At 54.3% G+C, this 26,712-nt stretch overlaps 1 long non-coding RNA gene across 1 annotated transcript in view; it reads right to left on the bottom strand.

The window, feature by feature from the left end:
- Window positions 1-10: 10 nt before the first annotated feature.
- LOC139598745 (uncharacterized) overlaps window positions 11-26,712 on the bottom strand; it is a 35,178-nt gene continuing 8,476 nt past the window's right edge. The window contains exons 3-4 of the long non-coding RNA XR_011681996.1: window positions 17,792-17,911; window positions 11-6,673 (exon numbers count right to left, since the gene is read on the bottom strand). This is a non-coding gene — a long non-coding RNA (uncharacterized lncRNA). The remainder of the gene's footprint in view (window positions 6,674-17,791; window positions 17,912-26,712) is intronic.

Here is a 26,712-nt window from a genome sequence, read left to right as displayed (position 1 = left end):
AAAAATCAGATTTTTCTGGAGAATGAAAAGAGCATTTCATTTTGGGTAAAGGAAGGAATAGAATACCTAGAGGCTGTGTCGTGCCTGCTGATATCACTGATATCACCTCAGTAGCATCCTGAGCTGGTGGCTGCACTGCTGGGTCCTGGCTCCCCTCAGCAGGGATGGAGCCCCACATCCTGCATGGTTTAGGGTGCAGAGCCTGTTCTCAGCAGTTTGGGGGTGCTTTTTACTGCTCTGAGTAGCTGAGGGTGGCCCTGCCCAGTGAGGATTGCTCTGAGGGTTTCAAAAGCACCAGCAGCCAGCTCAGGGCTCCTGCAGCCCCCGGCACAGGAACTGCTGCTTTCCCAAGGGCTTTTCCAGTTGATTTAGGCAATTGCTGTAAATCCCCTGTGGCCACCGGTTTCCAGCTGAGCCAGGTTAGACCCAATTCAGCTCAGGGAGAGCAGGGCTGCATCCTCCCACAGCCTTTAGGGATGCTCCTGGTGCCTACGGGCACCGTGTCCCTGCAGATCTGTGCCCCACCTCTGCCCCAGGCAGATGGGCAGGCTTGGCACAGGAGCAGCACGGCAGGGCCCAGCATCGCCAGGGCTGTCCTGCTAAGCCTTGCTGCAGGACTCACGCTCCCCTTTCATCTCCTCGGTGCCTCTCCCCAACCCCTGGGGCAGAGGGAGCAGCACCCACTGCCCCTCAGACAGCCAGGGCTGGTGGGGAAGGCGACTCTGTGCTCCCTTAACACCCACCCGGGGTGGGTGACAGCAGAGCCACCCACAACCCCTCTGCTCCTGCTGCCTCTGACAAGCCCCATTAACCAGGCCGCGCCTCATCAGCTCCAATTAGCGGGCAGGTCGTTCCTGAGCCTCAGGCAGCTCCATCACTCGCGGCCAGTGATGCTCGGCATCCCCCGTGCTGCCGGTCCAGCGCCCCGCAGGCTCGGATCCCATGGATCGATCCCACAGATCCCAGCTCTGGAAGCTGCAGCCAGGCCAAACCTCCCCAGTGCGGCCGCCAGCTCCGCTCTAATTAATCCAATTACAACACTGCGTTGGCGGCGCAACCGGTGGATTGATTGCGGTTCGTTCCAGGTAGGTGGGGGTGGAAACGCTCAAACTGGCTTCTGTTTGCTGTTAACTGTGCCCAGCCCGGCCTCGAAGAGCTGGGGAGGAAGGAGTCCTGCCACCAGCATCATCCTCGGTGGGACAGCGAGGAGCTGGGTGCCTGCAGAGCCCCTGCACTGCTCCCAGAAATAAATCCTTGCCTGACACTAAAAAAACAAAAATAAAAAACAAAGATTAGGGGGACAAAGGTGGGAGCAGGAGTATGAAGTAAAAGGCTGCTTGCTCTCAGACGTGTATATATATATATATATATATATATTTAATAGAATAAAAAGGAGATTATTGGAAACAACTGATTGTTCAGACTGTCAAAGAGATGAAAGTGTCAGGAGTAAACAGATGCCGGTCACGATTCAGCGCTCATTAAGGCAGGAGAAGGATTCATTTCATATGCATGATTAACTCCTGGCCACTGATGATTTACACAGCAGATGATCAAAGGAGAATTAATTATTGCACAAATCGGGCTGCTGCCAGCCCGGCCCCTGTCCCTGCCGGCGCTGCCGGTGGCACAGCCCGTGGTCCCCAAAACCAGGACAGCCCTGGCCACCGCTGCCCCAAGCCGTGCCAGGCCAGGCCGGGAGCTGTTTGCCCCCACAGTTCTCAGCTCTCCCCCCCATTTCGCTGCCCAGCACCCCGAGGATCCTGGGCTGCACCCCCAGGCACCGTGGGCATCACTGGGGATGTCCAGCTCACCAGCACGCAGCCCAAGCATCCCCGCCCCGTTAGCAGTAATTAACCCAGGGAAGGTGCCTCTCCACTTGACACCTTTTCTTTCCTTTGTGATTGAGTCTCTCTCCGTTACAAATCCACGCTGTAATTAAAGGAAGGAACTCCACTCCTTTCACCTGATTTATTTTTTAACACCGTCCCCTTTTGATCTCGTTTCTCTCTTAATTAAATTACGAGCCGTGAATCAACACCACTACCAAAGCTGCTCTGCCTCACTCACTTTCCTTCTCTGAGAAGAACCGCCAAGAGTGACAGGCAAACAGCAGCTCTGCTCATGCTGGCATTCCATGAGAACACAAGGGCTGCATCCTGCAGGGCTCATGAAGAGGAAACATGAACCCCAGGCTCAGGTGTGGAGCAGGGAGCGATGCTGTGGGATGATTTCTCAGCCAGTTTGGGCCCTGGCAGCTGATGGAGGACATGGGGCAGCTGGAGAGGCATCACCCTTCTGCCTGTGCCCGCTCTCAGGGAAGGGAAACCCTGCTGGAAATGGTCCATCTTTGGGAACGGTGGGCTGTGAGTCCACAAAGGCCCTGCAGCCCCCACCGGCTCCGGGATCTCAGCCCACCCTCGAGCATCCTCGGCACGTGTGGTGCTAAGGATCCCTCGCTGCCCGCATCCCTCCTGCCCCACGGCACCCCGTGCCCTCCAGGCCTGCTCCCCCGCACCTGCGCTCCCAGCTCTGCAGCCAGCACGAAGGGACAATCGGATGTCACCTCCTGACCTGGAGAGGCCCCCCCGGGCACATCCCTGCGGGGCGGGAGGGCCGGGAATGCCGCGTGTCCCCGGACCGGGGTGGCACCGTGACCCCCTCCGTGCAGGCTGGGGGGTGACAGAGCTTTTAATGGGGGATCATGGTGGTCTGCACCTAAAGGCACCGTTCTCCTGACTCATGACTGCAGCAACACCGGGACAGCAGGAATAAATCAGAAAGGGCTCCCAGGAGCCTTGTGCCGGCGGACAGCCCAGAGGGAGGGCAGGGGAGGCGGCAGAGCCACCTCTGCCTCATCCCCTCATTGAGTGCAAATGAGCCTGATGCCAATTTAATGAACTGCTGATGACTATCGCCTTTATTTTTAAATCTGAATTCCCGCAGGAGTCACCTTCAGCAGGGAAGCAGCCCCTCCCCAGCGGCGGCAGCGGGGATTGATTGCCTGTAGCTGATTAGCAATTACACTTCAGGGGTAAATACCATCACCCGGGGCTGGGCACATTCTGGGGTCCCCGGGAGCCTGCAGGGATGGGACCCTCGGGGGCTACAGGCACCTCCCGGCTGGAGGGGACAGTCCCTCACATAATTTTCTTCTCAAAGACTGTGGAGGCTCTGTGTGGTGGGCTGAGCTCACCGCCTTTCCCTCCCCCAGGATAAGTCTCTCCTGCTGCCTCCGAGCTGGTACTTAGAGGCATTTATGAATTGTGTCTTTAATACGGCGCTGGAATATTTGCCCCATAAATTCTTAAGATCAGATTTATGGATGAGCTATAACTGACATCACAGACTATTAATAAATCGGTTAAACCTACAGAGAAGATTGTATTCCCCCCCATGGCACAATAAGCACATGAAAAGGGCCGTAAGGCAGCACAGCAGCCGCGGGTGGTGGTGCCTGGCCAGGGGCACAGGGGCCATGTGCTGTGTCCCCAGGGCCACCTGCCCTGCCCTGGAGGCCACCAGCCATCCCTCCCTGTGTGCTGTGGGATGCCCGAGGCTCAGCGAGCAGCCTGCCCGCTCCTCCAAGGCAGGGTCCAGCACATCCCCGTTTCCCCGGAGGCAGAGGGGCCGCAGGGGAATTGCAGTCAGAGTCAGGCACTCCGGAGGGTGGAAGGGACACAGAGGACGCTGCTCCGAGCGCGCTGCCTCCCCTGCTCAGGAGAGGAGCTATTTGCAGAGCGAGTGCGCAGCTATTTCTGGGAGAGGCTTCATTGAGAAAAGCCATCTGGAGAGAGGCGGCAGCGGAGCCGCGGCGCCGGGAGCAGCTGGCTCCGCAGCTCCGGGATCCGCTGCGTTCCCAGGGCTGTGATGCACAGGGAAAATGCGGAGTCTTTCCTCATCCCCAGCCGCGTCAACTGGCTGCATATTGGGATGTTTTGTACCCAATTCAGAGCCAGAGAAACCTGGTGGTTTTATCCTCACTCCCACCCTGGGCAGGGCCGTTCCCACCCTGGGGAGATGCTCAATCTTCCCTTGTGATGCCCAAGATTTAGGCAGACAAGACCGGGAGATACCCTAAGACTGGATCCTGGTGCCATCAGGGGTGATAGGAAACGTGGGATGGAGGGCTTGAGCCCCACACCAGCTCCTGGAATGGGGGTACCCTGTGAGACCCTGTTCTGATGAGAAAGGGGCTGTGGAGGGCAGTGGCAGGAGGAAGATCCCACTGCTGGGAGCCAGTGGCTGGCAGTGACCCCACTGCAGTGGCCTCACATCCAGGCTGTGCCCCCCGGTGCCACCAAGCAGGGGGAGCTCTCCACCAGACTCAGGACGTGGCCCCAGGAGCACAGGGGGAGATAAACAAACACAAATGCAATATTTTCTTCTGCCACCAAGTTTCCATCAGTGCTGGCTGGCTGGATTTGATTAAACGTCTGATTTATTACATTTTGCAATATAGTTTCACTGCCAGATTAAACGTACATCAAACCCACGGGAAGGGTCCCAGCACACCAGTCCCCAGAGCAGCACAAGCCATGGCAGGGTGGGCTGACAGAGGGGACAGGGGGACACAGGCTGCTGGTCCTCCAGGAGCTTTTCTGCAGCTGGGAGTGCAGCCCCGTGTGTGTGGATTCCCTGGGGATGGCAGGCAGGGGATCCGTGCAGCTGGGAAAGGGCCAGAGCAGCCCTGCAGCCACTTCTCCAGCACTGGGCTCACTGAGACATGTCACCTGCTGAAGGGACACCCACGGGCCACGGCCACCCAGCCCTGATGTGCCCCTGCCACTGAGCTGGACTGTCCCTGGGGCAGCAGATCTCCATGGGTGCCAGGGTGATGCAATCCCATCCTGGTCCAGCCCTGCAGCTGCTGAGGAGGAATTGCTGCAGTCCAGAGCCATCTCCACGGGGCAGTTTCACCATGCAGGCAGGAGGGCTGCCCCAGCAGGCTCTCAGCTCTCTGCCTGCTGCCCTTGGAGGAGCTGGCTGTTCAAACCACTCCAGCACTGCAGCTGCCAGGCTGTGCAGCCTCTCCTGACACCAGCCCCGCTGCCGGGCACTTGAAAAGCCTCTGTGTAAAAGAAATTAATAACGAAGTGAATTGCACTCGAATGCAGCTTCTGCAGAGATAAAGCAGTGGCAGGGGAGCAGTGGAATGTGAGGGAGGAGTTTAACCTCCCCTCCCCACAAGCCCGGGCAGTGATGGATGATGACATTATCACAAAACCAGGTCAGATTAAGACCAAAACAAGCTGAGATCCACCAGGCTTCCTGCTGGGGTCCTCACCGGCGGGGCTGGGTGTCAGAAGGCTGACAGCAGATGTCAAACGATTGATTCCTGAGCAGGCTGGCTTTCCTTCCCAGCCCTGTGATTGGAAGCTGGGAGGGCTGGAGCTGCCTCCTGACACCGGTGGGGTTCGGGTGGGTCTCACCCAGCAGCCAGCGATCGATGCTCACCCGAGCCAGCTGCCTCCAGGTTGGGGGTGTTTGTTTGCTTTGTGATGGACAGATTCAGGAAAACTGCATCCTAAAAGCTCTATGGCCTCGTCTGGAGGCTGTGGGGTTTTCACCCCCAGCCTTTGCCAGATCAATGCAGCAGCAGATCAGCCCACCATGGAGCTGCCCTCGATCCTGACAAGCACGGAGAAAAGAAAAATGTAAAAAGATGCAGGTTTGCAAGGGCACAACTCACTGTGTGCCCCATGGGCAGGAATGAGAGGCTGGAACAGAGTAGGAGCATCTTCCACAAGCTACAGCTCTGAGGGGGACACAATTTTTACCCCAGTTTTCAGCTGGAGTTTTCAGGGAGCAGCATTGGCAACACATCCCTGGCTGGGAAAGCAGCAGCCAGCAGGGCCTGAGTGCCACAGCTCTGTCATCAGCAGTGATTAACGAGACGTCTGAGCTGTCCTTCAGCACCAAGAGATAGCAGGGGAAATGCCTGTGGGAGAAGAAATGGGCTGGGCTGGTAACTCCAGACCTCTCCCGGAGGCTCCTGTTGGTGACTGACTCTTTGGACAGGGAGTGTCCCATCCCCAGGCAGTGTCACCCTGGCTGCCATCCCTCCCCAGGCACCTTTGTGCACCTGATTCCCAAGGGGATTTGTCTTGCAGGGCCCCTACAGGTGCTGGCAGGAGGGAGCCAGGAGCTGTTCCCACCTGTCAGGGCAGAGCAACTTAATGTCATTCAGAGCTGGGATCTCACCTCCAAATCCCTCCTTCCTTGACAAGAGCAAAAACCATCCACTCAAATCTTCAAACAGCAGTTCAAAGCCTTTACATCGCTCTCCAGATTAATTAGCAGCTAAATAATAATCCAGGATAAGTCTTACCAAGGCATGAGAACCACGAAATGGTCAGCAGTGATGTGCAGGATCCAAGGCAGGAGAAAGTTTCATGTTCCTGGTTAAATCCAACATCTCCCAGGAAAATGCAGCCTCTTCCCATAACAAACAGCTGTGTCAAGAGTCAATCCTCACCAGAGGAGCATTTCAAAGCAAACTCACCTGGGGCAGAGGGGCTGTTTGCTTCACCTGTGTTAACCCTGGGCAGGGCAGCAGCAGAGTTCTGGTCACTGAAGGCCACCCCAAATTCCCACCAGTGGGTTGGAGAAAGCTTCTGGTGGGTCAGAGCTGCTGCAGGGGCAGGAGGCCCAGCAGAGGCATGGCCATGGCCTGAGGATGGACATGAAATACAGGGACACTGTGTCAGAGCTGGGAAATGCTCACATGCAAGCAGTGGCAGGAGGAGAAAGGACTGCCATTGCCTCATCCTGACGTGGGCACTGTGCCCAGGCCCCTCTGCACGGCTCAGAACCATGCTTTTCCTGCTCTGGACTCCCACCTGAGGCTCACATCCCACTCCCAGAGGCCACCACTGCAGGCCACAGCCCAAACCACAACTGGAAATCCAATCCCCACCAGCCTGGGAGTGCCATTCCTTTCCTACCAAACCCCCTTTTCCCAGGCACCTCTGACCTCTAGAAAGAATAACTAACTAACTAACTAACTAACTAACTAAATAAATAAATAAATACCCCGTCTGCAGCAAGCTGGCTGCACCAGAACATTTCTTTCATAGAATGCATCATTTATTTTCAATTATCGTGGTGCTTTCCCCCCTCCTTGCGCCTCTCGCTGGTGGAAAGTTTGCAGAGTTACAAAAGAGCCTTGGCAGGAGCGGCGGCTCCAGAGAAGGGACAGATGGGGACAGCAGTGGCACCTGTCCCACGGAGGAGGCTGGCAGGAGGGAGGGACAGCCCGGGGCTGGGGTCAGGCGAGGAGAGGTGTCCCGGCTGCCAGCTCGCCTCCGGATTAACGCAGGAGGTGACAGCAGCGAGCGGAGCAGAGGCGGTGACAGGGACACGGCAGGGAGGGCACAAAGAGCGATGAGAGCAGTGCTAGGGGCGTCTCCTCCCTCCAGTGCCACCCTCCCAGCCCTTCCTCTCCTTTCCCCTCTCCTCCAGGGACCTGCTCTCGGTGCCTGGGTGAGCCAGAGCTGGGGGTTGCAGCCAAGTCAAGCTTTGGGTGACAGGTGACACCCAGCCCTGGCCTCTGGGGACACAGCTGGACACGGAGCTGGTAGCTGGAAACCCCCAGACCTCCAGGGGCTGCCCCTGAGGTGTTTGTGTGACAGCCTGTGCCACATCCCCAGCCCACAGGAGATGCTGAGCTGCGACCCAAGCACAGGATTCAGTGTCTTCACCTCACACTTGCACACCAAGCAGCTTTTTTTATTCCCAGGTGTGCCTCAGCCAAAGCCATTTCAAGATCTCCCACACGTCATGAAGGATTTTCTAATGGGGCACAGCAGACTCTAAGATTTATATCAAAAAAGGCCCAATTTATTGAATTAATGCTGCAGAGCAAAGCCATGGCTGCTTAACAACTGGAGTATCAGTATTTTACAGCAACATAACTAATAAGGCCATTAATACAAAGTGGGCTCACTCCTGACATTTATATCACTGTAAATCTCGCTCTCAGCACCAGAATTATTTATGCCATCCCAGGCACTCGAGAAGCGCTGTCATCCTTTATCAGGCTGAAAGATTTGAGCCAAGAAACAACGAATATAAGCACAATAATAAAAAAAAAAAAAGCTGGAGCAGAGCTGGGACGGGTCCCTGATGCAGAGGTGGGGCTGTCCCTTGCTCCCCTGCAGGGATGGGACCCGGGGGCAGCTGTGAGCCCTCCGGGTCTCTGGGGGCTGAGCCCTTCCAGAATCCCTGGCTGCAGCTCCCCACATGCACCAGGTGTGCCCTGAGCAAGGAAAACTCAGATGGTTTCCACAGAATCGTGGGATGGGCTGGAAAGGACTTTAAGGATCAACCTGCCACGAGGCTGCTTTTGCTTCAGGGTGCACTGGGTGGAGAGCACAGACACCAATCCCACTGTCACAGATTTTAAATGGGGATTGTGGATGCAGCCAAGAAGATTGAAAACTGCATAGGGTGAGGAAGATCTAAACCCCTCCTTCCCCCACCAAAAAAGCCCAAAAACTCTAAACCAAAACATCCCCATCACTAACCAAGCACCTGGGAAACTGCAAATAGGAAGGAGGTGAGGGCAGGGGGTGGCAGAGCTGAGGAGCCCGACAGAGCTCACTGAGTACTAATTATTCCCGGCATTATCTGCGCAGACAGATAAGGTTTTCATTAATAAACTTGAGGGAGGTGGGGGAGGCAGAGAGAGCAGGAGCTGCCGCTGAGAGCCAGGCAAGAGCTGTGCCTGAGCCAGCAGCGGAATGCGGCCAGGACAGGCAGCAGTCGGGGGCAGCAGCGGTGGCACTGCGGGGACACGGGGACAGTAATTAGCTGACGAGCCTGTTCCTGCTCCGCATTGTTGTGCAGGCTGTCTCCTAATTCACAGCTCGCTGGAAATGAAATTGTCAGAGATCCTCTCTAGGCAGGGCCTTGTTAAACCCGCGGTCTGGAGAGATAAACGCCGGCCGGTGTGGGAGAAGCATCCCCACCCCACAGCCTCGCTGCACCAGCACCTCTCTGCCCTTCCCACACCCGAAGCCTTCTCCCTGTGGCTCAGTTCCCGGGAAATGCCTGGGAAATAGATCACTCTGACTCTGGAAAGGTGAGATAAATCTCCCAGGGACTGGGTGTCCCAGAGGACCAGAGCTGTGACAGCAAGAGGCCAGCAGGGGAGGTCAGCCCAGCCCAGCAATTCGTGTTTTAAATTCAGGTTACATCATGCAACACTGAAAAAGAGAGAAAAAATATCCCATCGCTAACTTTCTAGGATCTACTTTCTCATACCTTATCTCCCAACTTTTCTGTAAGCCAAATCCAACCTTTCCCCAGCTCTTCCAGGCAGCAGCAGCAATTTTCTCTGCTTGCTGTAATTAGCTGCAAAACCACCTCAAAATTTGCCTGGTTGGAGAACATTTAAGGACTAAAAAAACCAAAAAAACAAAGGGAATGGAGCTGCAAGAAAGCAGCAAAATCCATCATAGCTAATTATTTACTCTTGATTGTCAAAAAAAAAAGAGAGGGATTGATGAAAGGAGTTGGTAAGCAGGACGATGGTGGGAGTGTTGTTGAAGGCAAGCAGTGCAGTGGGATCCAAAAGCAGGAATTTTCATAATCTATGGGCTCTTAATTATCTAAACTGAGGTCTCTTGGAGCTGCCTGAGTGAAAATTAATTAGTTTTCGAAATAATAGCTAAATTGATACTGGGAAGGAGTTTGGGTTCCAAAATAATGGCTGAAAATTAGCCAGCCTGTTTCTTCATTTCTCTCTGCCATGTTCAGGAGGACATTTGTCTCCGTTGCTTTTTCAGAAGAGGGCCATTAATCAAATCAGCAGATGGTTCTTCCCAAGCCTGGGGTGTTGCAGAAACACAAAAGGGAGGAGGAGGAGGAAGCAATCACCAACAAGTGTTAGGGGAAAAAATCCCTCAGCCCAGTGATTAGCAACTCCAGAGTCCATTGCCCTTGAAAGAGCAGAAGCTGTTCAGCTGGAGTAACTCCTCTGGAGACAAGGAACGTCTCCCGTGACAGGCAGGCACCTCCAGGAAAGGGATTTGTCTGTCTTTAAAACAAATTACCTGCACTAATCCCAAATACCAGGATTTATGTCTCCTGGCTGACCCAGGTTTGATGTCCAGCTTGTCAGTGCCTGCTCAGCCTCTCACCCACGAGTGGGCCACACACATCAGACTCATCCCTGCACGTCCTGGGGGTTTGTGTGCTGGCCTGTCCCCCTGCAGAGGTGCCACCCCAGCCTCTCCCAGCTGGCTGCACGTCCTAGGAACATCTCCTGTCAGCACTGGTGACAGCTCTCCTGTCACACATGGCCAGGACCATCCGAGGGGCTCAGGGGCTCTCAGATGAGCACACACACAAAATCAACAGCAGCTCCTCAAAGAAAACCCCTCAGTGGTCCCTGCCTCCATGGGATGGCATCAGCCACAAAGCACCCTCACAGAAGGTGCCCTCACAGGTGGGACGCTGCTCCTGGAGGGTCCCTGCTGTCCCAGCTCATGTGGAAGCAGGTCCATGTTGCTGCACAGGCAGCTGAATGCTGCCCCATCCATCAGCAGCCGCTGCTCACAGAGCCCCTGGGCTCAGAAGAGCATCTGCTCCATTACACAAACACATGTGACATGTGTGAAACCCTTCACAGCGCTCACTGCTGCTCCTTGCCTCGGATTTATGGCACAATAAATAACGGGGCAGAGGCAGGCACCCATCCACTCTGCACTGTTTGTGCTGCTCCAACCCAACCCTGCAGATCTCCTGCCAGGATGGCATCACCCCACACGTGGCTGAGGGACAGGAGGTCCTGCTCCCAAGGCTCCTTCCCTTTCCTGTTCAGCAGCACCAACAAAATCCATCCTTCCCTGCTGCTCATTCTCTTCTCACAGCCAAGGGAGGGGCATGTGTCTCCCTAAGGGATGGTGCTGCTCCTGCAGCATCTCCCAGAGCCCAAGCTCAAAGCTCAGACCCTCTCCGTGAAGCTGACAGCCACACCAGGGTCACCGTTTAGTAAGAAATGACAAAAAGACAATCAGAAGGCTGAGTAGCATAAGCACAAGTCTTTACTTTGAACCACTTCTTTTATTACACTGGTCCAATACAGGTGGACTTGATTGGTCATTTAATCAATGCATTTCACACCTGATGGGCTAATTAACAAGATGCTCATTTATAAACAATAACAAGAAAACAGACATTAGGAAAACAACTGCAGGTTGTTTTTAATAATTGGACATCATTGTTTATCTCCAACTCCCTAAATTCTTTCAGGCCGATTCTGGGAAAACTTAGCTCATTTTCTCACTCTGACCAGGCTGTCATGCCCACAGCACAGGGGTGGCCAGAAGGCTCCTGGAGCCCATGGCCATGCTCAGGACCACCCACACTCTGTCATCCCCACCTTACAATGCCGAGCAGCAAAACCAGCCCTCAGCAGGACCACGGCCCTCAGCAGGATTAGCCCTCAGCCCTCAGCAGGACCATGGCCCTCAGCAGGACCAGGGCCCTCAGCAGGACCGGCCCTTGGCAGGATCAGCCCTCAGCAGGACTGGCCCTCAGCCTCCTGCAATTAAGACTGGGAGGGCATAGGAGAGGCCTATGATGAGGTTGATTAAGGTTGATTAAGAGAGGGTAGTTAGTCATGGGAGATGATTTAAGCTAGGGAGAGGATCCAAACCTCTGAATTAAAGGACTTAAGCCTTTTGCATTTTCCAAGCTCTGCCACGCTAGCTAGAAAATGGATGTGGTGTGATAGCCTTTTGTAATTTAGTTGTTTTCATTACTTAAGGCGAAGGCTTGCTTGTGGTATTGGCCAGCAGGATCGGCCCTCAGCAGGACCAGCCCTCAGCAGCACCGGGGCCCTCAGCCCTCAGCAGGCTGTTTGGCCATGGAAGAGGAGGAGCAGCACTCGCAGCAGAGCTCCTTTGGATAGGAGGGCACGGGGGCCATGCCCGCAGCAGGAGCAGGCACTCGGTTTATCAGCGCGGCTCTCAGAGCCCCACCGGCCCGGGCAGCAGCACAAACGGCTCATTAGTCATGGGCAGGCTCCTGCTGCTCTGCCAGCCCGGCTGAGGCGATCGCCACCAGCAGCGCATCAAAGGCAGGTAGGGACAGGAGGAGAGCGCACCTTGAGGCTGCTGGGCAGCATCAGCCTCGGCTCTGGGCTGGGTAACCTTGTGCTCGCCCGCTGCAATGCCTTAACTGGATTTATTGCTCTGCCATGGGCAAGAGAAGGCAAGTGGATGCTGGATGCTGGATTCTTGGCCATTATTTTGATTTTTCATCCTTCACCTGCTGTGAATAAAAAATAAATGACAGTGAGAGCGGCAGCCCCTCAGGCCAACACCCACTGCCATCCCCAGAGCAGAGCAGGAGCACCCATTGCTCACTGTGCCCTACACAGTCCACCAAGCCACTGATTTATCCTGATTTATCCCTAGGGCCAAAAAGAAGGATGCTGGCCAGCAATCCTTAACCAAAACAGAGGTACCTCTGCCTCGAAGAAGGGCCAGGTTCTGTGCAGGAACCAGAAGTAGTTTCCTGGCTCAGGTGTTGTCAGCCTTGCTTGGATTGCCCTTGTTGCCAGAAACGCACACACTCAGCTGGGAAGATACTTGAGTTGCCAACTTTTGGGGTGTCTCTACCCAGAACAGAGGTGGAGGAGTGCCAAGGCCCCAGCTGTGTGTCAGGAGCTGCAATGGGGCTGGCTTGCAGAGGCTTGGGGTACACAGCACCCACATCTCCTCCTCCAGTCAGGGCAGGCACGGCAGGCTGGGGAGCAGATCCAGCCCCTGGGCAGGATGCTGGGGCTTGGCTCCTTGCAGGTATCTCCATGTCTGGTGTTTCCAGCTCTCCTGTCCAGCCCCAGGCTCTCTGCCAGCACACACCCGCTCCTCTGGGCTCTACAGCCCAGCTCACACGCTGGGGTGAGCTCATGGTCCCTCCTCCAGATTCCTCTCCAGCCACTTCCCAGCCCCAGGCACCGGGATGGTTTTTCGTCCCCTTTTTGCAAGGTGATTAAACGCTGCACTTGTAAAACACTTCATTCTGGGAAACAAATTATGCAAAACACACTCAGTGGGATCTCACACAAATGAATACAGCCGACAGTGGGGACTCTGCTCCCAGGATTTACTTCTAGGGACTGTGAGAAGCTGCCTGGCCAGGCTGCTCCAGCCTGGGAAAGGGTGTTCAGCACAGAGCTCTGCTCCATCTCAGCCCCCAGGCAGCTCCTCTGGGGAGGGCTGGCTGGTGGCACACATGGCACAGGGACAGACTGGTTGGGAAGGATGAAAGTTTGACAGGAAAGTCTCACGGATATGTGTGCTTGGCAGAAGGATCTCTGAATGTAGAACCTGAGAACAAAACAGAGATGGAAGCAAGTTTTGATATATATTTGATATGTGTAAATTGAGGATTGCTCAGCCAGCCTTACTGGACAGCTAAGAAAGCCAAGGTTATGTCGAGTTGGAAAGAGATTTTATGACTTAGAGCAAAGGATAAGCTGACCACAAACAAAAAGATGTTTTTACCCAGCAGAAAGCTACCACAGGCAAACAAGATGTGTCCATGTGGCAAGTAGAAAAAAGGTCTAAGAATATTGCACTGCAAGAAAACTGAAAAACAACTTTAAGTTTAAACTGTACCATACTAACTCATGTGATTAGTAATGACCATAATGTGGTAATGATAGTAGTTATGATAGGCTGTAGGTAATAGTAAAGGTACTGATTGGTTGTTATGCATTAAGATGCACAGTGAAGAAAAGTATATAATGCATTGTAACCAAAATTAAAATGTCTTCAGGCTTGCCTGTAGCTGTGGCTGACAGCTGTAGCTCTGTCACCCATGACCCTGGACTGCTGTAACATCTTGGATACGATAAACTGCATTTTGAAGAGCCCCCTGTAGTCCTGCATCTCTTGTCTCAGGCTCTGACTCAGACTGGTCTGGAGGCCCAGCACATCTGCATCTCCTGGTGTTCTTTGTTTTAACCCTCACGTGGTTTTCTCAGAGCATTCTGCTGCTGCTGGCAGTGCTGCAGCACTGGTGCACCATGCTGGGATAAGAGCATCTGGGTGGATCTTCCCTCACTGTGTTTCCAAGCAGCTCCAGGGATGCTCTGCTTGCCCACAGCCTGGGACAGAGCTTTGCCAGCACGAGCCCTCACTGGCCAGGCAGAGCTTTCCACATCTTGGGCCACTAATGATGGGCAGGGAGGCTGCTGAGCTGCAGACAGGCCCTGGCCACAGCAGGCATCACAGGATGGAGCTCACTCTCCTGGGGTGGCTCAGGGATGCTCCAGGGGAGAGGACTGCAGGCAGGCAACGTGCTGGGTTAGGAACAAATTCCATCCAATCTGGAGCCTACCTTGGGTAGGCATCATTGTTAAAAAGGGGAAAGAAAAAAGGGGAAGAAAAGAGAAATTAAGATTCCCTGCCCCCGAATTGCTGACTCACGAGTGACTCAGGGCTGAGTTTAGCTGAGGAGCTCTCACAGTGGGGTGAGCCCTGCTGGCCTCTCCTGAACCTTCTGATCAGACCTTCCAAGTAAACCCTTCCCCAGCTCAGGAGAGATCCCAGTCATGCTCCAAGGGGATTATGGAGCACCTCTGCAGGCTGGGACAAGCACGTGGACACCCTGAGGTGCACACACAGCTCTGCTGGGCATGCAGGACCTGGCAGGGAGACAGCACCCAGAGCATCACACCTGAGGAGTCACCATAGCAACAGGGAATTCCAACAGCAGGGAGGGGTAGGTCTGCTCCTCTGGTGGCACTGCCTGACACCCCAAATGGACAGACCCCAAATGGCCCTGCAAGCGTTGTTCCAACAGCTCAGCCTGGCCTGGGGAGTGGGGATGGGCCCTGGGGAAGCACAGAGCTTCTCCCAGACCAATTTCCACAGCAAGGTGCCACGTTAAAGACTTTCTGATCAAAGAAAACTCCATTTCTAAGCCCTGATGGTATCAGCACCACAGCCTGACCCAGCTGGGAGCTGAGCTGGCTCAGTCACACCTGCTCCTGTCAGGTCAATCATTGCATAACCTCACACTAAACCTCCATCGAGCTCTTCCCAGGAGCCCAGCCCCCAGAGCAGGGCTCAGGGCTCCTCCAGAGAGCTGCTCCTCACTCCTTGCTCCTCTCCAGCCCAGGGCAGGAGCTGGGGCCCTGCCTGCCCTGAGCCCCCCACACTCCCAAACCCTGCTGCCCTGGGCCATGGCAGGAATGGGGACAGATTCCCACAGGGTCACTGTCAAATGAGCTGAAGGCATCATCCCTTCTCCACAGAGAACACCACACACTCAGCTTTTCCAAGTTCAACAGCATTGCTGAGAGCTTTTTTCTTTCCCCCTTTCATTTTTCATATGCTAAAAATCAATTCCTCCTCCTCACTGCTAGTGATTCCACTGAAGTTTCCCATCCCATTGTTCCCTTCCCTTCCCAACTTCTGCATTTTCCAGGCTCTGTAATAGATGAAGTGATGCCCATTCCCTTTTTCTATCTATTTTTTCCACATTTTTGGCTCATGGTGGCCACTCTGGCCAGGAGACATGCTCTGGCTCTCACTTCCCTGGTTAGGGACATTCCCTTTCCAGCAGGCAGCTTCCAGGAAGCGCTGGGAGCCACAGAAAACTGGGGCAGTGCTGTGTTCATGCCTTCCTTTGCCATCCATCCAACCTCTCCTTTTATTTAGGGGTAGAGAAGGGGCTGTGGCAGTGATTCAGCTGCTTCCTCCCAGTCTGGAGGGAGAGGGGGGCCCTGTACATCTGCAGAGGGGAGATAAGGGAATGGGGCACCTCCAGTGCCCGGGATCTTATTAAAGGAGAGCTGGCTGGAGATCCTATCTCTGCCCAGAAATATCTGTGACTTCACCCTCCACAAGCACACCAAGTGAGCAGGGTGAGCAGGCTGGGCACTGCTGTGGGGCAGGGAGCAAGGACAGGCTGCCCCCTCTCCAAGGGACCACGAGCCACCCTGTCCCCAGGGCTGGCCACAGTCACTGGTGACAGATCAGCCCCTGGCAGCTCGGAGCTGGCAGCTGCTCAAGCACTCAGCAGTGCCAGAGCTGGGGTTTGAACCTGCCAGCCCCTCACTCACCCAAGGACATGGGGGACAGGGACAGCTCCAGGACAGCCATGGCACCTCCCAGCCCTGCAGCCTGGCTCAGCCAGCCCCAGCTCCCACTGCCAGCCCCGTGGGTGCAGCTGGTGAGCCATGCCCAGCGTTTTCCCAGCCTGTGCTGCTTCCCCAGAAGAGCAGAGCTGATTTGCCAAGGTTTGTTCCCACCTCTCTGTTCCATGGCAAAGGGAATTGGGCACCACAGCAGCTGATCAGCAGCTCGCTCCAGCAAAGCCCAGAATGAATTGCAGGCAGGTGAAGCTCAGATTTCCAGATCCCTCACCTCTGCCCTGACACCTGGGAGCCTGATTTGTCTCCAAACCATCATGTGCTGCTGGTTCCTCTCAGGGACAAGCACGAGGCAGGCAGCAGTGCAGGGAGGGAGCCCGGCCAACAAACACCACTCGTGCTGGGCACAGCCAAGAGGAGCTGAGGGAAAGGACCCAGTGCCAGGGGCTCCTTTCTGCCAGGGCAAAGCTCACTCTGTCCCTGCAGCAGTTTGGCACAGGGGTTGTGGAGGGCAGCAAGAGCCTCAGTGATGCTTGTGGAGCACAAACAGGAGCAAACAACAGCCAAACAGCCTAAACACTACAAAAGCCACATGAATAACCTCAATAAATTCTCCCCACCCTTCAGAGGGGAGGGAAGGTGTGCAGCAGCCTGCTCTGAGCCCTCCTGGGAAGGCAGAGAGGATGCAGCTCCTCCCCAGGACCACTGGAAAAGCCTGTGCAGAGCTCATGGCAATCCCTGAGTCACAGGGACCCTGGTGCCACCTCCCAGCTCCTCCTCCCCTGCACAGCATGTGCCCTTCCCACTGCTCTGGGGAAGGGGGACAAACACAGAGCCCCCACAGCCACAGGGCAGAGTGTGACAGGGGGGGTCTGCTCCAGGGGAAGCTTCCCAGCTTGGGAACCAGCTGTGCTGGCCAGCAGAGCTGTGGGAGAGGATGGCTGAGCTGGGGACACCTGAGGGAGCAGAACAGGCCAAGCACAGCAGCAGGGAAGGGACACAAGCATCAGTGGAAGGAGTTCAGAGGAAGGAGCATTTCAGGGAGACACAAACAGCTGCCAGGAGCTCCCAGAAACACAGGACGGATTGGCTGGGAATGGACCTTAAGGATCATCTGCTTCCAACCCTCCTGTCATGAGCAGGGACACCACAAGGTAACCAAGAGCAGCAAGATTTGGGGAAGTGAGCAGGCCCAGGTATGCCAAAGCAGCAAACTCCTGCTGTGTGTGAGCATCTCCAGCCCGGCCGTGCTGCACAAGGAGCAAAGTCCTGCTGTGTCCCAGGCAATGAAGGAGAGATGTGGGTGCACACCCTGCAGTGCTGTGCCCAAAGAGGGCACTGCTGGGCCACGTTCCTCCCCAGCATCCTCCCTTCCCACCCAGTGCCTTCCCAGCCCCAGGGGCTCACTGGGAGCAGGGCTCTCCTCTGCAGAGTTCAATGCTAACACCCCACCTCGAGGATTTCTTGAGGGAAAAATCATCTTAGCTCATAAGAAGGCTTTTTGTTTTTCTTTTTTTTTCTGAGGTGTAGCAATTATATTAAATAAGAAGCTGTCACTGCAATGCCTGTCCTGCCTTCTGACAGCCTGCTCTTCTTCATGAGCTTAAGTGAAAAAACCACATACATCAGATGTGCTTTTCCTCCTATTCACATTTCTTTTTTGCCTTGACTCACCTGTAGGGAAGGCTCCAGGTTCATCTCACTGCTGAGGGTCCCCTGAGCTCCCCTGGAGCTGTCAGTCCCCAGGTGTGTCCCCAGCAGCTCCCTCATTGCTCACACACCCTCGGGTGGCTTCTGCAGGGAAACACTTCTGATGAAATCTTGCTTGTCCAGGGAGAAAACCAGGGAGAAATAGGTTGGGAAGCCTGTTCTGCCAGAGAGCTGTTAGAGAAGGGAATGGTATTCCAGGCTGAGCTCTGCTCCGTGGGAGGAAAGGCTTCAAACAGCAATTAGCCTGCACTGCCATTTCCAGGGAAACAGCTCTTGGTGCTCCGGACAATGGGCTGCAGGAGGCAGGCAGGCTAAAAGCTCTAATTCTGGGAGGATATATTTAGGTGGGCTTTTTTCCTTTCAAAGGAAGGTAGGTTAGAAAGGCTCTGACTCCTTGAAATAGACGTTCCTTCCACAAGCAGCTCAGAGCTGTGTCACGGCACTGGCTGTTCCCTTCCACCCCCCTGATGGTGACAAACACCCAGCTGGGCTGGCTGGGAACTGCCCTGGGTCACAGCACAGGGCTGGAGGAAAAGGGTCTGGCTTCCCTTGGAGCTGTCACACCAAGAGGTTCTCTGCTGCTGCTCAGCAGCTGTGTTATTTATTCTGTTAGCTGGGAAAGAGCAGTGTAAATGATCATTCAGTCTGGCTGAGTGCTGCACAACTCCACAGTACCACAGCTCCAGGATGCTCGGGGTGCTCCCTTCTCTTCTCTGCCTTAACAGAAACACGTAAGATCTCAGCAGGAGCTGAGGAAATTGCCTTCCTTTATCCTGCCAGGGCCTCGCCCAGGCCAGCTGGGGAAGGGGAACACAAGGAACACTTCTGCAGGAGCAGAGCCCAGCAGTGAAGGAGTCAGCAGCCCCTTTGCCCTTCAATTTCCATTTCATTTGCATTTTAAGTTTGGGGACTGCTGAACTCGAGCCCTACAAAGGGCAGGGGATGCTCCAGGGCCAGATTCCTGCTCTGCAGGTCAGCCATGGAGAGAGAAGAGAGGCTCCCTGCAGCCCTTCCTCACACATCATGGGGCATCACCAAGTGCTTGAGGAAGAGGTGAGGATCAAGAAACAAACCCAGGAACCCTCTGGCAGCATCCTGGTATGCTCAGCCTAGGAAGAAGCAGGTCACATTTCTCCATGGATACTTGGACAGGGATATTAAAGAGGATCATCCCAGCAGCAGGCAGTGGTCCAAACTCACTGGTTTCAGGCATTTCAGAAGCCAGGACTTGCCTGCACAAGCTCCCAGAAATTATCCCAACAGCACAGAGCTCACTGCAGCACCAGAGGCTCTTCCTCTAAGATCCTCCGTACCAAATGGCCCAGCAGCATTCCAGATGGCCAATCCATCCAGGCTCCCATCCCTACCCCCTCCTGGGAGCCTGGAACACTTCCTGTGCCCACAAACAGGAACTATGGATCAACTGGAGATGGTGGCTCGGTACAACTGCTTCCTTGGCAAGCTCAGCAGGGCCGAGGAGGAGCCTCTCAGGAGGCTGCTACAAGATAAAACCAGAATATTTTGCAGTCATTTGTCAAAGGCTGCAGGAAACACTGGAGTTTTGGCAGTGCCTCTGGAGTCAAACCAAAACCAGGACCTCACAGTCCCACACAAACACACTCAGCCCCAGCAGATCCCATCCCATGGGAGGGGCAGGGGAGCAGCTCTGTTCCCCCATTTTCCAGGGGTCCTTGGGAAGCACAACAAGGTGAAGGCAGTGGTTTGGCACTTTGATGAACCTCCAGCTTATTTCCCTAAAGAGCCATCAGGGAGACTCCTGAAGGTGTTGCTGGTGTAGATGGCAAGACAACCCAGTGGCTGGAGCAGGGAGAGCTTCTCCACCCCCAAACCACAGGGGGCTGCTCCCCTCTCTCAACCCAGCCCCAGTGGAGACAAAATGGAGACAAAATTGAATGAAAAATCCTCCAGCTCATCCTGGAGGAGCCAGTGCCCCAGGAAAACAGCTCAGCCAGCCCTAGAGGAATTGGTCACATGTCAGCAGAGCTTGGATTCAGCACCTCTGCAGCTCTGAGCAGCAGGCTGTGCCAGGGAGAGAAGGGGAGGGCACAGCCTGGAGCCATCCCACTGCACAGATCCATCCCTGCTGCTGGCGGCCTCAAGCACAAGCGTGTGGGGTCTCATCTGCTTTGGCCTCACTGATTTCCCTCAGCTCTGCCCTCACACCCACAGCCAGGTGCCTGGTCCAGCCTTGCTCTGGAGCAGGATGAGGACACCCATATCCTTCCAGGACAAACGAAAGGGAACCACTGAGACAGCAAAGAGGAGAGGATGGAGCTGCTGCCCCTGGCCTGTCCCCATGCCCCAGGACAGGACTGCCTTCAGCAAAAGCTGGGCTGTCCGGGTGAGAATCAGCTCCTTCCTCAGCTCCTTGTATCCCATCAAAAAAGTTTTTTCCATTCAAGAGAGAGGGAGAAATGTGGGAAATGAATTTGTAGAGAATTCTCAAAGCCTGAAAGAAGGCTCACGCAGTGTGCATCTGTATGCAAACTTTGAGATAAGAAATGCTGACTTAGAAATGCCATGGAATAGACAGACATTGTTGGGAGAGAAATGGAACTAGAAGCAAGTTTCAAAGGATGGCCCAGCTAATAAGACTGGATACTTTAGAGAAATAGAACTGTGAAAATTGTATTGTTGTGGGACCCACAAGGGGTAATTTTAGATGATTGGCTTTAAGGCGCCTACAGCATGGCGTGGCTAAAGCTGATAGGCCAAGAAACACCTATAATGTTTTGTAATTAGGAGATAGTTGGCTTCTGATTGTGATGATGTGAATTATAACATCTGTATTGTCCCACCCTTCATATGAGACTGAAAATGGAATAAAAGTTTTTAAAACACCTCGAAGTTGCCCCATCTCTGGGTCAGAAAAGGCCAAAATCCAACATCTCTGGGAGGCAGGGTGCACCCAGAACCAGCCCTGGCTGCCACACTGAGGCTTCTCAAGGCTCTCAGCTCCCAGCCTGGAAAGAAAACTGCAGCAATTACCGGCGCTCGCTGCTGCAAACGGCAGCACTCTGTAAATAAATTACAGCTCGGAAATTAATAAGTGCTGCCTAATTGGGGTTTAGCATCTTAAATTCCTGAAAATCCTTGTAAGATGACAGAAAAGGAAGAAGGGAAGATATTTACTTGGCTGGAGAGCCCTAATCCAGCCCCAGCAGTAGGCAGGACACCCAAGGAGCCTCAGCCCTGCCTGTCAGGGGGTTTTTGTGCTCCAGCACCAGGATGTGTCTGTACATCCCAGGTCAGACCAATTTTACTCCTGGCAGCAGAGCAGCAGTGCTGCAAATGGCTTTAAAATACCAAGCTAGAGCTTCCAAAGCAGAGCAGCAGTGCTGAAGAGAGACCAAACCAGACAGCAGCTGCCAAGCTGGGCCTTTGTACATGAGGCAGAGAACCCTGTGGCACTCAGCACTTGAGGAAGCTCAGTGTTCCTCTCCTCCTCCTGACAGCTCTTTGGTGCATCCCACCATCACCATGGTGAGAGCTGGATGAGCTTTGGTTACCTGGGAGCACTCGGAGCCTCTGGTGCTGTGTGGGGAAATAACTTTGCAGCCAAAATCCTGCACAGATTCCCAGCAGACGATTCCCCTGGCACCAGGCTGGCAGCTTCCTCTGGGCTGCCACCTCTGCCATGCCCAGTCTGCTCCACCCAGCCTCTGAGCAGTCTGTCCCTGTGCAGGGAGCAATGTGCTGTCCAGATCTGCCCCTTGCCTGCAGCACATGTGCACTTGTGCCTGATGAGAGGCAAGGCAGGGCCACGCTTCTGTGTGGTGCTGATGGTTTTGCTTTTCTTCAGATTTCTCCCAGCTGCCTCCCAGACACCTCAGGGTTCCCAAGGGGCTCTGTGTCCCAGCCTATTGCTGGGAGATCAGGAGAAGAGAACTGGGATAAGAACTGGGATAAGAGTGTTTTCCAGAGCTCCAGCTCCCTGGGGCTGAGCCCTGAGGATCCCCCAGTGCCTGCTGGGCACACAGAACTGTCCCCCTCCCCACACACACACAGCTGTCCTGAAGGTTAAAGCTGTCCTGATCCCCTTTCCTGCTGCCCACATCATTAACACATCCAGGTGAGCAGCAAACACAGCCCCTGCACTGGTTTTCCTCTCCACCAACCTCTGGGGCCCTGGCACAGGAAAACCTTAATGGATCCGACACAACTCCCAGCACAGAGCAGCTCCTCTGTTTGATGCAAAGTTTAATTTGATTTCTCACTTGAATAGCTGAGACATCCTTGATGCACATCCTTCAGCTCCTTCCAGATAAATCTGCTGCATACAATTAGCACCAGGAATCACCTGCATTTCACCAGCCTTCCCCTTCCCTCCTGCCTCCACCAGCACCTCCCAGGCTGCAGAGCAACCCCACTCCCACCTTTGGAAAAGATTTTCCATGGCATTTTCCCTCCTGTAGCAAGGGGGAAGATGGGGTTAAACACCTTTACTACATTACTGTAATCCAGGAGAGCTGCTGGAGGGGCAGAGGCCAAGGCAGGAGCTGCTGCAGCTGTCCCAGCCCAGTCTCCAGCTGCAATTCCTGCAGCAGCACAGCCCAGGCCAGCAGCATTCCCTGCTGCCCCAAGCCACTCTGCTCCTCCCCAAAAGCAGCTGCATTTCAGCAGGGCTTGGGGCAGCTGTGCAGCCCCTGGAGAGCTGTGGGAACAGCTCTGGGAACAGTGAGCAAATGCTGTGACTGCCAAGAAAATATGGGAAGCACAGGTGGGAACATGCTGTTCCTTTTTAGTATCATATAAAAGTCTGGAGGTTTTTCTGGCATCTGTTTTCAGGACAACCTGAAACTTCAGCCTACAATCCCCAAAGCCTGGGGAGCACAGAGCTGCTGAGCCAGGGTCACTGTTGGGGCAGGAGGGAGACCCACAGCTTTCCAAAGAGAGAAAGCTGAACAAGGAGAACAATGTTGGCCTGTACCAACCACAGTGATGCACAGGGAAAGGTCTCACCTGAGACTGGAGAGCCCCGACAGCCTCTGGCTGTTTTCTGTCTGGTTCAAAACTCACTGGTGAGCCGACTCGACTGAATCCATTCTCTTCCCAGAGCTCTGAAGCACAACAGTTGATTTAAAAACCTTACAGCAAACTGTTGGGGAGTGAAAAATGGATTTTCAGGCATTAAAGGACAGACCGAGGAGCAAACAGACACCTTTGATTGAGAAATCAATGCTGGGGTTTTACAGCACTTCACACTAAGCAGCAGCAGAGCCCAGCGTGTGCCTCATCCCTGCAGGGCAGGGGGGGAGAAACCAGCAGAAAGCAGAGAAATTAAACACTCTGAGGCTTCCCATAGCCTTACCAAAGCCAAATGTACCATGCTTTCAAAAGAGACCCTTCAGATCATAAACTGACAGTGAAAGGGTCCATGCCAGGCCTTTCAGGGGGTTTCACCTGGCTGCTCCCAAGGCTGAGGGCTGCTCTCTCCTCACCCCCTGCTAACCAAGACCCTGGTCCAGTGGCTGACATTCCTGCCTATAGCAGGGGGTTGGAGCTAAATGGCCTTTAAGGATCCTTCCAACCCCAACCATTCTGTGATTCTCTGATCTCTTCCAGCCCGGGGATCACCCAGGGCAGCACACAGGAGCTCCTGCTGCTCTGTCAACCAGCCGTGGGTGCAAAAAAGGGAAAAAAAAAGAAAAAAAGAAAAAAATGAAAAATATTAAAACAGAGCTTGGGATTGATGAAGATGCCAGAGGGAAGGAGCAAGTCACAAAGGGAAGAGGAGGAACAATCCCTGCCCCCAACAGGGATGTTACAAGCGAGAGAGACAAGCTGACAAATTAAAACAGACCACGAGAACCCCTGATATGTTTTAAAGTCTTCTCTCAGCTTTCTTCTTCTCTTTTGTATGTTGAAAATTCATCTTCAATTGCAATCTCAATGCCCCCAGAGGGAAAAGCAGCCTGGCATAAGGCAGACTTCCCTCTAGGCAATGTGAGTCTGTATTACCAGAGCAAAAAGCCTTTCATCTCAAAATCGTTCCCTTCCAGAGCACTTGACCCAAAAGGAAGTCTCCTTTATTTCTCTAAAAGTCACTTTCCCACATCCTGTGGCCTCAGAAGGGAGCTGGGAGGAGCTCTCTGCCTTCCCCAGTGCCTGCTCAGAGCCTGGCAGTGCCTGCCCTGTGCCCCTCCAGCACCCACTGCTGCCAGGGCCTTGCTGGGCAGGGACAGCCCCTCCCTGCAGCACCAGGATGGCAACAGATCCCAGGGCCAGGAGCTTGGGGACACCACCAGAGAGCCCTGCCAGGCTCCCCAAGGCCCTTCTGCCCAGAGAGAGGGACAAAGGGGGACCTTCTCCAAGTGTTTCCACCCCTCAGCAAGAGCCAACACAGCAGGTGAAGCCATGACTGACTTGTTGTGAACACCGGAACTGTTTCTCCTCAGATGCTCGGAGCCAGGAGCCCTCCCTTTCCCAGCCAAGGCTGCATCCACAGCACCTGGGTGGTTCTGGACAGCTCAGGGGTGCCACCAGACACAGCAGATAGAAACCTGGGAGCTGCTGGTGCCCTGGGAGCTGTTGGTACTCCACGAGGAGCCAGCTGCGATCCCAGCTCCAGCAGTTCCCAGAGCTGGGAGAAAATCCCAGTCCCTGAGCAAGCTGAAATGGAGGGGACAAGTGGCACCAGCAGCTCAGCAGGAGGGAGGGGAATGGCTGTTTGCCACTGCCAGCAGGCAGCCAGAGCTGGCATGGGGGAGACAAGGGCTCCTGGCTCCCACAGCCATCTGAGATGCAAGGACATTGCCACCATGGACAAGGATCTGTGCACCAAGGCTGCCAGCCCAGCTTCACCCTGTGCCAGGAACCCTGTGCAGCTCTGCCCTGCCCTGCAGGACACCAAACCCCAGGCACCTCCCACGTGGGACACAGCTCAGAAAGCAACCCTGGGTCAGAAAGCCCAAGCCCAGCACAAGTCACTGACTCCATGCTGAGTTTTGCCATGAATTTGCAGTGTAATGTCAGAAAGGACAGCAGGACCCACAGAATTACAGCACATTTCTGCCCCTCCAAGCTGAGAACCACCTGAATCCCAATGTGCTGGAAAAACCCAGGGACTGCTTGTGCAGAGCTCTGCAAATTCCATGTTTTTAAAGCAGCCCTTGGGGTTGTTTGAAGCTCCTGCTGTTGGGATCTCAGCAAGCAGCTCCTGAGCACGAGCTTTGCTTTCTCCTGAACACACACACACGGGTCTGGGCTACTCACTGGGCTCAGCCATCCTGGAGGGAGCAGACTTATCAGGCAGGACTGGCAATAAAGATAACAGTGGTGGCGGTGATGGTTCCTCGAGCTGAATTGCTCTCAGTGCACCGAGGGAGTGACATGCAGTGCAAGATACCCACAGAGTTCTATAGAATAAACACAGCCTGCTTCAGTTCACACAAACCAGCTCCACAGAAACATTAAAATTCAACAGCAGGGCCATCAGCTGGTTCAGCTTGGGCTGATTTCTGCATGCCTTTGGTAGCATTTTTAGGGAGGCTCTTTCTGAGGCTCTTTTCTCCAGCTGACAACTCCCTCAGCCCCTCTTTTTCTGAGCACTCCAAGGAGAGTGAAATCCTTGAAGGAAAATAATTTCCAAACCTCTCAGAGATAAAAAACGTCCTATTAGTCTAATTTTTAGGATGCAGGGAGGAGAAGGCTTAAGCTAAACAAACTAGTGGAAAAAATGATTTATTAAAGTAGTTGGATGCTATCAGAGAAGCAAGCAATTTCCTGCAAGCACCATTCTACTGGAACAGATCTGTCTCACCTTCCTGGCAGTGTTCCCTCTGCCTGCCCTGCTCCCAGAGCAGCTCCAATGGTCTGATCCCCTTCAGTGACCCATTAGCAGCCACGGCACATTTGCCATTGTGTAAGTGGCAGCAGCAGCAAACACAACACTCTAAATAAATTTTCGGCAGCTACAGAGTGCTGTAATTAATCACAGGGTGTTTTACAGGCAGCAGGAGGCAGGGGAATGCTCGAGGCTGTGGGAGAAAAGGGACATCAGGGCCCCCTTCTGCTGCCTGTCCCCACCCTGCCCTGCCAGAAGCACACAGGAGCCAAGGGCTGAGGCCAGGCAGCAGCTGGAGCTGGAGTGGAGGTCAAGCTGTGTTTCACAGCTCCTCCCAGTTTGTGAGCTCCAGCAAGTGACTGTGTCCCCAGCCTGCTTCCTTTGGGCACATCCTTGGTCAGCAGTTAAACAGCCCTGGCTGGCAGTGCCTGCAGAGGTGGAAAGTTAACCCTGCTCCAAGCCCACTCCCTGCATCTTCCCTTTCCCACATCCCTGAGCATCAAGACCTGCTGACACAGAGCAGGAGAAACAAGGAAGGAACAGCTTTAAACACCCTGAGCTGGATCCCTCCAGCTCCTCCCTCAGCACACAACAGCCCTCAGCCCTCACAGAATTCACAGAATGACCAGGTTGGAAGAGACCTTCAAGATCATGGAGTCCAACCCTGCCCCAACGCCTCAACAAAACCCTGGCACCTAGTGCCACATCCAACCTTGTTTTAAACACCACCACCTCCCTGGGCAGACCATTCCAGAACTTTATCACCCTTTCTTTAAAAACTTTTTCCTAATATCCTATATTTAGGATATACAGGACCTATATTTCCCTTGGTGCAGCTTGAGGCTGTGTCCTCTAGTTCTGTCAGTGCTGCATGGAGAAAGAGCCCAACCCCACCTGGACAGAATTCACAGAATGACTGGGTTGGAAGAGCATCAAGTCCAACCCAACCCTTTCCCTCCCTGCAGCCTCCTCCTGCAGTCCCAGACTGTGGGATGCTGCTGGCTCCTGCTGCCCACCCAGCAGCTGGGATTGCTGGAAAGCCTCCCAATCTCCTGAGAGCAGGACACAGCACGTGCTG

The sequence above is a fragment of the Agelaius tricolor genome, unplaced genomic scaffold (assembly GCF_023055355.1).
Source record: "Agelaius tricolor isolate 1412-34295 unplaced genomic scaffold, bAgeTri1.0.p SCAF_20, whole genome shotgun sequence".
In the NCBI taxonomy this organism is placed as follows: Eukaryota; Metazoa; Chordata; class Aves; order Passeriformes; family Icteridae; genus Agelaius; species Agelaius tricolor.
This window is presented reverse-complemented; position numbering and strand designations above follow the sequence as displayed.